Genomic DNA, 12,919 nt, shown 5'->3' on the forward strand with positions numbered 1-12,919 from the left:
TCCTCACTAGTGAAAAATCTGTTCTCGGCAAATGATTAGTCGAAATTTTATTATGACGTCAAAATGTTTTGTTTTCTTCTCAACTTTCCTATTGTGACGTCATGAAAAAAGGCGACCTTGCCTGATGACGTCGCATATAAAGAGCACAATTTTATGAAAATCTTTGAAAAAGAACGATAAAAAGCATTAGAGAAACAGATTCTGACACTATAACTCGTGTATTACGATATTTCTCCACTCTCGACAGTTAAATTTTATTACTTAAAGGGCTCGGCAAGCCTCGCGCTTTAAATAATAAAATTTAACTGTCTCGAGTGGAGAAATATCGTAATACACTTGTTGCAGTGTAAGAATCTATATTTCTAATATATAGACATGTTATTTTTCTCCTTTTTTTGTTAAATTGTTATACGATGATGACTGATGTTCCCATATTTTGACTATTTTATTGATTGTGACTGTTTATTTAACGCATCATGTAAATGTAACGGAATTTGATGAGACTGTTATTAAAGTGAGAGGGTTATAGCGCTATAGAACCAGGTTTAATCCACCATTTTCTACATTTGAAAATGCCTGTACCAAGTCAGGAATATGACAGTTCTTGTCCATTCGTTTTTGATGCGTTTTGTTTTTTGATTTTGCCATGTGATTATGGACTTTCCAAATTGATTTTCCTCTGAGTTCAGTATTTTTGTGATTTTACTTTTTTCTAGTCTTTTCAAATTATCTTTATTGATCTCCGTAGCATTCGTACTTTCCGATAAAAAAAAATGTTTGAACAATGTTTGAAATTTTTTGAAAAATGATGAAAAAGATGTATGAATACACAATATAACATTGGTTGCAATGAATTACATTGATTTCCCAGTTAGATAAAAACCGATAATTTCACATGTGAAATAAACGTGGTTATTTCACTCTCTGACGTCATACAACAATAGGCGTTGTCAAGACGTCGATAACGTCGAAACAAAACATGCGTAGGAAAAACATATAGTTCCTTACATATTCTACATTAATTTTTTCTGATATTCAAATACGGCGATTAGTTATACTATAATTAAAAGGACTAGGGGCTATAAGGGCCATTTTTGGCCCCACCCCAAAATTTCATTTAATTTGTCATGTTGTAACTCTATACCATAGACCTTCTGAAAATAATCGAATTTTGGGTCTAGCTCGTTTATTCTGTTGCCTAGCAACCACTAAAATGGCGGGGTTAAATTCATCAAATATGATTATTATACAGCTTTAATATATCTTTATTTGAAATTGAACCTGTTTAGCATGTAGTGAACTTTACACTTGTACACTATTTAAATATAACATAATTAATTGCACATTTTTGCCAAATTCACTGTTGTTTCTCCCTAGCAACATATCTGTGCCCATGGCAACCGCGATTTGTTTTCTATTTACAAGATTTAATTTTAAATATATTGAAACAGAAAGGCAATTTAAGATGTAAATTGTAAAAAGAAACGAACTCCAAGGTAAATATTAAGGGGGAAAGCAATATTGAAACAGGAACAAACAAAACAAAACACCGGGTATTGCTGATATATACAGATTGTGCATCTGATGCTGGGTTGGGTCTCACTTATCAGCGACAAGAAGAATGATATAAAGGCAAGACACATTTAGCGCTAAGAAATCTTAATATTGATTATCTTAAATAAATAGATACAGACACATTCCAAAGTCAGTGTATTTCCATGGCAGTAGTTATGTTTCCGGAAGGGATTGGGGTTGAAGGGGGCACTTCTATTTACACCTTTTTATGCTTGAATAAGTGAAAAGTTAAGAAAACTATCAGATATATATGATATAACTTTTTTTCCTAAGCAAATTATGAAAAGGTATATATTTTTAAAATGTAAAACTGGGTAAGGTGACAAAACAGCTGCACCCCCTATCATTTAAGTATTGAAGTACACCCCCTCCCCTTCTAGACTTATGTAAAGGATCGTTAGGGTTGACTTTTTGAAATTCATCTTATTTCTATTATCTATTTCAGTCGTCCAGACTTATAACCGTATCATTCTATAGAATTACAAAACTGGAACATGCTACTATATCAAATAAATCTGTATTCTTAGATTTTTTCTATATTCATTATATATATATCATTTGTTTTTTTGTAGTTTTTGTCAATGTGACTAGTTTACTTTTCGCCTTTACTAATCTTAGTGTCGTATGACTTGGTCTTTGATCATCATGACAATATTCATTATATATTCGTCAAAATTATTGAAAACAAGAATGTGTCTTTAGTACATGGATGCCCAAATTGCAAGACTAACAATGGCCAGGAAATCCTAGGTTAGGACAGGCCCAAAAAATCGGCAGATTTAAACATGTTATTTTTGCTATCTCAAACCCCCTCTCCCTTTACCTCTAGGCAAAGTAGAAAAAAATCAAACACACAATACACACAGTAAAATTTACTTCAAAAAAAGTCTGATGTCAGATTCAACTACCTTGACCAAACACTTAAACCTGAAGCGAGACACAAGGACAATCGGATGAACAGACTGACATACGCACGGACGAACAGACTGACATATGCATGGACAAACAGACGCATAGACCAGAAAACATAATGCCCACAAATGGGGCTTAACAACAAAGCCGGGTCACATTTTAAAATGTACACTTCATTTTTACGCATGATTATAAAACTATTCAAAACATAGCCTTTAAAAAGGCAACAGACATGTAGTATGCTTACAGACTTCAGGCTCTTGTTTCTATGCATGGAAAGGTCAATTATCCATATATATAATCCCCAAGGGTGACTGGGGTATAGAAATATGGTCACTTGGTCTTCTCCCGACCGGCAGTAACACACTTGCCGAAGTGGGGCGTCCGTTTGGCTGTGCGGGATGTAACAAGTTCACAGTCACGTCCGGTCAGAAGGGGGACGTTAAATCCGATGCCTCGTGTAAAGAGTGGGCCACGCTCTTTGCGCGTTTAGAACCTTTGCAACAACTCTCTGAGGGGTCCGTAGGTGGCCTGTTGCAAGGCAAATTTTCTGTCCCTATCCAATATGCCCTCTTTTTCCGGTGGCAGTCCAAATTTCTCCGACCTTCATCCCAGATGACCTCTATTGTATCAACCTACCTATTGTATTTATTGTGAACTTGTTCTCGTACTGAATATGCATGAAATATTTGCCACTGGACGTTAAGCAACCAACAATCAATCAATCAATCCATATATATATATATATATACATTTGCAAATTTACAGATCTTACATTGTTGGGTTGATGTTTAGACGAGTTGTATATACATAATGTACATAGCCATGTATCACCATCACTGCTGGTGATACAATGGATAAATCTGTTGTATAGTTGTCACAGGCTCAGTCGTACTTATATAATTATATATTTCTACGTTTATACCGGATATATGGATAGTCTACCTTATGCTGTTTCCATTTTTTACCATCAAATTTTTAAGAACTTGTTCTCTATGCACATTCCCCACAAAGACACATCCAATTGGAATATAGGTAGGATCATTTTCGAAATAAATCTCGTGTTTCTCGCCAATTATGGAAATTTAAGTAAAATACACCCCCCCCCCCCCCCCCCCTTTTTTTTCCGTTACATAAATCATGGATCTGACCCTAATACCAGAGAGAGAAGATTGCCCCATTCAAACAACAAATTTTGAATTTATAATTAGCAAAAACATCAAAAATGTACAGATTTTGTTATATTGAAGGTCTATCTAAAATTTCATAATAAAAAAAAATGTCCTCAAAGTTGTTAACAATTATTATTGACTGCCTTACACATGAAGGTCATTGCTGTCGGATTTTTTTAAAGAAACTTAACTAGATATACTTAAGAAAATATATAATTAGGAATACACTTTACATTCATAAACAAAAAAAATAAGTTTCTATAGGCATAAGAATGTACAAATGTATAAACTAAACTTTGTCAGATGAAAAGGTCCAATTTGGACGGCAAATTTCAGCTTTTTATTGCTCCGCTTGGCTATAAAAAATATAAAATAAACTATCGCACCAACCTTGCACCAAAAAGATTTTTTATCCGAAGTTTGATATGTATGAACTTGTCAAAATGTTAAAATTTCTAATTGGTGCAAGCATGGTGCGGTGGTCAAAATTTAGAAAAACCATCAAATTTTCGGTAATTTTGCTTATTTTCCCAATAATGACGTCATTTACACCTACCATTGTGACGTCATTGAACCTTTTGTAGTTAAGTAAAAACATTTTTTTTAAATAATTTACTCATATTCTAATAATTTATAGAGAAAAATCTGCTCTGTTAGAATTTTTATTATCTTGTAAATCTGGGGCCATTTTAGGCCATTAAAGCCCCTACTCCTTTATTACGGCAACAACCTGACGTCGTTTCGAATAGCGAAAACAACAACACTTTGAAGAAGAAAAAAACGGCGCCATAAAAACACTCAGATCAAGGGCACTACTTAGTCGATTGTCGGTGCATGCATTAATTGTTCATCTACATATATAGAGAGAGACTTTTTAAACTACAATTTGATTTATCTATGTGTTACTTATTTTTCGGATCCTTTTTGTTATTCCGTGATATTGAAAAGTGTTGCCCTTGACGCGGAACAGATTGAATCTTCGGGTTTTATTTTGCCCGCAACTTTTAAATTGCATTGGGTGCAGAACTTTCAAAATTTTTAAAACGAGTAAAACTTGGGTGCGTAATTGTATCGTAGCATTTCTTTTCAGAGATTCTATCTTTTAGCACTATTTAAAGAGGCTTCTTAAAAAAAATAGGGACGAAGATTTGAATGTTTCGGATGATGCTCCCAATGTATCTTGAGAACGGTACGAATATATCACTGTGAATTTAAAGGAAAAAAAATACACTTAGAAGAAAATGCACTTTATCGACATGTTATTCTGGGGGTAGGCGGAGTAGAAAGTTTGCCGGAAATTCCATGTATTAGTACTGAGCATTTGTTTTTTGGTAATAAGCCTGGATGAGAAACATGACCAATTGTTTACCCAAAAAGTTCAAACCCGTTGTCAAGGACTATCTAGATATGATTCGATATTACTGATGGACAGGTCAGTTGTCCGGTTCAATATATAAGTCACGAAATTGTTTTGGAATGTTGACCGACATTTGTTCCAAACACGGATATGAACTTTTTATTCGAGATTATTTCGAAACTTCTCACACAAAGGATCATAAGGACGCAGCCGGGGGCTTCTTAAAAAACAAGTAGACATGGCTTTTTTTCGCGAGAACAAAATGATACAATCTGCGGCAGATTTTTTTTTTAATATTGCGGCTAACATTTGAAGGAAACTATAAGTCATTGTATTGTAAGTGCCGAATATTCAGATATGTCGGGAGTATAGATCATGACAAAATATCTTTCAAACCCGTTCCTGGTATCAGAAATTTCCATCAAGTTTTTTCTTCTTTGGGCGATGCTTATTTGACAGTTAGAAAACTGCCTTGTTATTCTTGTGAAAACGGTTTGGTTGGTACTTACAAAGACTGCATATAAATAATTCCGTTTGCAAGAAAACTAATTTGCATACGAAAAATGAATATTTGCAGCAATATTGTCGCAACTATTTGCAGCAATATTGTCGCAACTATTTGCAGCAACATTGCCGCAAATATTTGCAAGAAGCATTATTGTTCTTAGTTTATACTTTGACCAATCAAAAACCAAGTTGCTTTCTTTAAAAAAAAGAAAAAGAAAAGCAATACATGAACCTAAGACCGCTGACTGCCGGGTCACCAAAATATTGTTGCATAATTTGTGTTTGATTTTGAATTGAAATAATTGTTGACTGTGAATAGAAGAAGCCGATTGAACGAATACATTTACAGCTTATATTTGAATAGTTCTTTTAAAGCTCGACTATTTTATATATTACTTGGGAATGCACATATTTTTTTCCGATTACAGCCCATCAATTGGCAAATCCTAATTTCTACTAACCGGATGACTTATGCAAATTGCACAAACCTATTGCAATATAAATTTATGCACTCCGTTTGCTTTATAATATGAAATTCTGGATGCATTTATTTTTCTATCATATCTTTATATTTTGTTTCCTAAATGAATGCCTTTATATTCTCAACTCGTATTTGAAGCTCAGCCTGCTGTCTTTACTCATGGAAGATGCTGTATGCGGTCAAACCTGTTGCATGCAATTGATTGGGACTTCTTATGAAGAGATTTATTTTGGTCTCATAAAACATCTCAAATTTTAAGGATTTCCTGATTTTACTTAAACCAATTCAAAAATTATACAGAGAAACAAACTTTGCCAAAGAATTTCTTAACTCCGAAGTTTATGAATACCTGTACACACTTTCAAAATAACCAATTTATATAAAAAGGTATGTAGATATAAAAAAACACGCCAGACACTAGTTAAGTCTACCAAAAAAGCATTAGTAACGCTCGAATGAAAAAAAAAAAAAATATAAAAAAAAAAGAAGTGGTATGATTGCCAATGAGACAACTATCAGGATTATCATTTAATACGCAAGACGCGCGTTTCGTCTACATAAGACTCAATATTAACAGTATAAAATAATCAACATTGGGGTTGTAATTAAATGTTGTTGTAATTATTGTAAATAATTTGTACGGTTGTTGTGAGCTGCAAGGATTTAAAATCATGCTTTATGAATTGAAAACACACAATCAAGTATTTTTATTCACGACCGTTTAAAATTTAAATATTTAATAAATTGATCTTACTTTCCGTTTTATAGATATATTACTGTACAATACAAAAAAAATAAATAATAATTACTCATAAAGTGTAAAAACTAAAATAATTAATGTAGAAATATTATGATTTTTGTTTATACACATCTTTTTTTGTAGGATGCAAGAATGTCTTTAGATTTAATTTTTATTTTTCCTTTACAAATGAATATCTAAAAATACCAAAGCAGAGTATCTTGTCATGTAAAATACTTTAATGCAACTCTGAAAATATTCTGATTCCAATCATTGGTAGTTTCTCCAGGAACATAAATGCAATATTTATTTTGTATATATTTGTTTGATTCCGATTGAATTAAATACTTTTGATAAGAATATTATCTTCCTGTTTTCCGAACTAATATTATCTTTCTGTTTTCCGAACTAATATTATCTTTCTGTTTTCCAATCTAATATTATCTTTCTGTTTTCCGATCTAATATTACAATATTTCAACCAGAATGTTATCTCCCGTAAGTCTAGTATGATGAAATACACAGTATCCCGTGGTTAAATCTTCAAACATAATTAGTTTACATGTTATCGAGACAACAGACAATACCACGCTATAATTGACCCAGATCCACACAGTGCACATTTTAAAACAAATATAAATGCGTCGTCAAGAGCCGTCAATGGACCACATCAAAGACGTAGCCAACAACCTGTTAAGACCTGAATAAATGACCGAAAACTTTAGAGACGTTCCGATAATTTTATTCTGACTTCCGGCCGAGAGATATCGAGTGGCCCATAGACACATCCAAAACTCGCCAATATATAAGCATGAACCCCTCAGGGGGTTCATGCAAAAAATCGTCGTATAAACTATGGATGAGAAACATTCCATCATTTCCATTGCATTTATTATTTAGGTTTCACCAACTCTTCAATGTTTGACGCGTGGAACTCTTAGTCTTCTGGAAACTACACATGTCATTTTATCAGTATATGATGAAAAGGATAGAGCACAATAATGTTCTTGTTTAAAAACCTCTTTGTTCATTTTATCTGTATTGGAATTAGATTGAAATGAATAACTTTAAAAGAGGTCAAATGGTTTGCAAAAAGTGATCATATTTATTGTATTGGGGATACCTATCATTACAGTACAATTGTTATTGATATAAAAAAAAAAGAAGATGTGGTATTATTGCCAATGAGACAACTCTCCACAAGAGACCAACATGACACATAAATTAACAACTATAATGAAGTGTTTACATCATGTAATGAAGTATTCACATCATGTAATGAAGTTTTAGCGTCATGTTATGAAGTTTTCACGTCACGTAATGAAGATTTCACATCATCTCATGAAGTATACAAGTCATGTAATGAATTTTTCACATCATGTAATGAAGTATTCACATCATGTAATGAAGTATTCACATCATGTAATGAAGTATTCACATAATTCAATGAAGTATTCACATAATCTAATGAAGTAATCACATCACGCAATGAAGTTTTCACATCATGCAATGAAGTTTTCACATCATGCAATGAAGTTTTCACATCATGCAATGAAGTTTTCACATCATGCAATGAAATTTTCACATCATGTAATGAAGTATTCACATAATGTAATGAAGTATTCACATACTCTAATGAAGTAATCACATCATGCACTGAAGTTTTCACATCATGTAATGAAGTTTTTACATCATGTAATGAAGTATTCACATCATGTTATAAAGTTTTTACGTCATGTTACGAAGTTTTCACTTCATGTAATGAAGTATTCACATAATCTAATGAAGTGTTCACATAATCATTTAATGAAGTAATCACATCATGTAATGAAGTTTTCACATCATGTAATGAAGTTTTTACATCTTGTAATGAAGTATTCACATCATGTTATAAAGTTTTTACGTCATGTTATGAAGTTTTCACATAATCTAATGAAGTGTTCACATAATCATTTAATGAAGTAATCACATCATGTAATGAATTGTTCACGTACTGTAATGAAGTTTTTATATCGTCTAATAAAGTATTCACATAATGAAGTATTGACGTAATCTTATGAAGTATACACATAATCTAATGAACTAACTATACATCACGTAAAGAAGTTTTCACATCAAGTAATGGAGAATTCATTTCATTTTATAGTGTTTTGAATTGACGTAAGCAACATTGACATCATGCCATTGTGTTTTCTTCTTATAAAGCAGGTTATGACGTTCCATACGTTGTCATCATTGTCGGTGTTACCTACTGCAACAAGAAGGTACGGACAATTCTTTTTTTATATATATCAGCCTAACAAATGCATGGTGTTCTTTGGTCCATCCTCACGATGTCTCTTTTTTCCATCTCGATCATTCAATATCCCCGGTTCCGTATTGACGTTTAAGATTTACTAGTATAACATTTTGCCTGTTACATGGAATATCCGTTCCCATGGCCAGATGACAGCACGTGAGAACCTAATGTCGTAACTCTTCCCAATCCAGCCCCTTTTTTCCCCCGAATGTGACCTACCGACTTAGATTTATTACCGGGTCTGTACTTACATTGGCAACACGACGGGTGCCACGTGCACAGTCGGATCTGTTTGCCCTTCCAGAGGAACCGAGATCACCCCTGGTTTTTGGAAGCATTCTTTTTGCTCAGTCTTTAGTTTTCTTTGTTGTGTTGAGTGTACAATTATTTGTTTGTTTGTCTTTTTGTCTATTTGTCTTTTTCTTTTTGTAAAGCCATGACGTAGTCGATTTATTTTTGACTTATGAGTTTGAATGTCCCTGTGGTATCTTTCGCATCGGATATGATTTTTCTTTGGCCTTTATTTCGTTATCCTCATATAAGACGAACACGCAAGTCAATAGATCAGAATTTAATCAAGTTGAAATAAGAATATTATTTTTTTTACCATTTTTATTCTAAATTTTGAAATTGTGTCATTTTCTATTTTGCTATAGATCCTTTTTATGTGATTAAAATGTCTATCCTCCTACTGGTATCTTATCTTGCACATACCAATGATATAATATAGTATAAGTCCATATGTCCTTAATAAATACTGCAACGCAGGCAAAATTGACGCATCTGCCAATGTGACTCGATATTTGATTCCAGATCTGAAATGAAATATTTAACACGTTTTTACATGATTTGTCAGTAACGTTAAACTTGAAAAAATTGATTAAAACAAATTTGAAAACGTAACATTTTATCGCAATTATGGTGCCTTCCTCCATCTTTGACTGTAAAAACCGGGTTAGAAATTTAATGAAAACTGCAAAAAGGCAGAAAACACCCGGGCTAGAAATTTAACGAAATGTGCAAATTTCGAGAGTAGAATGTCATGGTGAGATAACTCATATAACATTTCTTTTACACAGAAATATGTTATGAATTTGCCCACTGTGTTTTCTTCCTATATTCTATTTTCTGAAAGAACACTATCAAGGCAGTATCTTCTTACATTTTTTTCTGAAAATACAAGAATGATTTAGTTTTCTTTTTACCACACATAATTGGGTTACTTATATCTGAACTATACAAAATTTAACAATTTTGCGCCGCCTGCAGCTTGAAAAAAAGTTCCGTGACCGATAATTCTTTATAATTACATTAGATGTATGTTTCATTATGATACTTTATTTTGATTGGCTAACGGCACATCACTTGTTATGCCGTAAGCAATTGCATCACTCAATAAAACTTTTCATTCATGATAGCACGTGGTCCCAAAATAAAGTGCACAGGTGAATAATATACAAAATTTATAAAATTCGTGTTCTCATGATCAAAGCTAAAAAATGTAATTATTAAGTATTGAATGCTTCTTTTTGTAACTTTATAGGGTTGTAAAAGCGTTGACCGTGCGCACATTTTTAGTATGAAGCGCTTCCGCGCTTCATACAAAATGTACTTCGGTCAACGCTTTTACACCCCAATAAATTTACAAAAAGAAGCATTCAATTCTTAATTATATTTAAGAAAAAGCATACAAACCACATTTTTGCAAATTATTCAAAAAATCAATCGTTTTTAATTTAGACCCTCCAACTACCGTAAGTAAGAAACTTCGTTTGAGTAGCGGTGACAATTTAACAATTGCGAACGTTAAATCAGTAATTGAGGCTCAAAGTTCCTGTGATCAATGCATGACCCTCATGCATGTAATTTAGGTCACATTGTAAAGATAATATTAAATTTGCCGTTTAAACATTCTTACCAGTCTGCATGTAGAGCAAGGACGTATGATACTATGATATCTAAGGTCACGTGCGTCCTTGAGACGAATATGACGAATATGTCCGAGACATATTAGGTCATATTAAAACATTGAATATTTTGTAGACACAGTTTTGTCTCTGCGTGCTTTTAAGGGAGCTAGCTACTTTTTGGTTTCTAGTAAGATGAGGGGGAGGCTATAAGGGGCGGATCCAGGATTTTTGAAAGGAGGGGGCGGAGATTTTGAATTTCGCCGAGCGGAGCGAGGCGAAACATTGTTTTGTACCTTTTTAGTCTTAAAAACATAAAATAAGGGTAATATGCACTATTTAAACGTTTCCTGTCTTGGGGCATGTATATGTTATAGTTGCTGTAAAGTGTAAGGCTTTGACATTTTTTATGCTGTATTCTCCCTATTAATTCTCTATCATAAAATGATAGTATTGATCCAAAGCTATGTACTGATATATTTGATATAGGTAGGACTTGTCAGTAAAAAATAGACAAGGAAATTCGATTAAATTTACAATACGACCGACACGAGTTAAAAAAGACAAACAAGCAGTTTTTATCAAAATGTTTGATTGATATGTTTCACCAAACATAACTTAGAGAACCGAAGTGAGGGGTTCCAAATTCACCAAAGATTACGAAAGTGTCTGAAATGACAACGAAGTTAGAATGAAGGTCGACAAATGGAGACCTAAAGGTTACACCCAGCAGGCAGGTTACAGTCTGGTCTTGAAAAAGTATTCAATATATATAGGTCCGGCGAAACAGACATTCCTGTCAGACATGCAAACCCCGGCCACAAAAAAACTACGCCCGTTTTTTTCATCATGTTCATTTCATGCTAAATAATTTTGTTGCAAATTTTCGTTTTTAATAGCAAAAAAGTGGACAAGACTATTGTTTTCAATCCAGATACGGCCAGAATTTTTGTTTAAGGCAAGAATCAGAGTCAATTATTTCTTTCTCAGACTGCCTCCTCAAATTGAGCTTATTCTAAAATTGAGAATGGAAATGGGGAATGGGGAATGTGTCAAAAAGACAACAACACGACCATAGAAAAAACAACAGCAGAAGGTCACGAACAGGTCTTCAATGTAGCGAGAAATTCCCGCACCCGGAGGCGTCCTTCAGCTGGCCCCTAAGCAAATATATACTAGTTCAGTGATAATGAACGCCATACTAATTTCCAAATAATTTATTCTACACAAGAAACTAAAAATAAAATAATACAAAACTAACAAAGGCCAGAGGCTCCTGACTTGGAACAGGTGCAAAAATGCGGCGGGATGACTGGGGATCATTATTCAACTTTGTTATTTATAAAATAAGCTTGGGCATTTGGGGTTGTTTTCGTAGGTAAATAATATTATGGAACTTTTTCATGAGAGTATAATAGTTTATAGAGTATTTACTATTACTTTCTGTTTGGTGGAATAGTGAAATAGACGTCAATACGTTCTTGCTCAATCCTGTGTCGCTTTGGAGGTTTCCTGATTGTCATGACATTCTCAGCCTAAGCTATGTGTATTACTGTAATTTGAATTTCAAAATGACCGAGTGACGTTTTTTTAACGCACTGGTCAACTCCACCATAGCAAATCACATGACTTTGACAATCAGTAAATACCAGCGAAAAATATCTTTGTAAGAAAAGAATTGTCGTATAAAAATTAAACACTCGGGAAATAACAAAGTTCACGAAGTCTAGTCTGATTAATAATTTTACAAAAAAAAATAAAAAATTAATTCCCGCACCCGGAGGCGTCGAAGAAAAGAATTGTCGTATAAAAATTAAACACTCGGGAAATTGTTTTAAAAATGGACATTTGCGCTTTTCACATAGGACATTTGCGCTTTTTTTATATATATATCTATGACTTCCCTTTTCTTTTATCCGGGCTTGGGACCGGCAGGTTTGACCGGGCAGAGTTAAAGTCATTCTTTATGGT

Source organism: Mytilus trossulus, chromosome 11 (assembly GCF_036588685.1).
Source record: "Mytilus trossulus isolate FHL-02 chromosome 11, PNRI_Mtr1.1.1.hap1, whole genome shotgun sequence".
NCBI lineage: Eukaryota > Metazoa > Mollusca > Bivalvia > Mytilida > Mytilidae > Mytilus > Mytilus trossulus.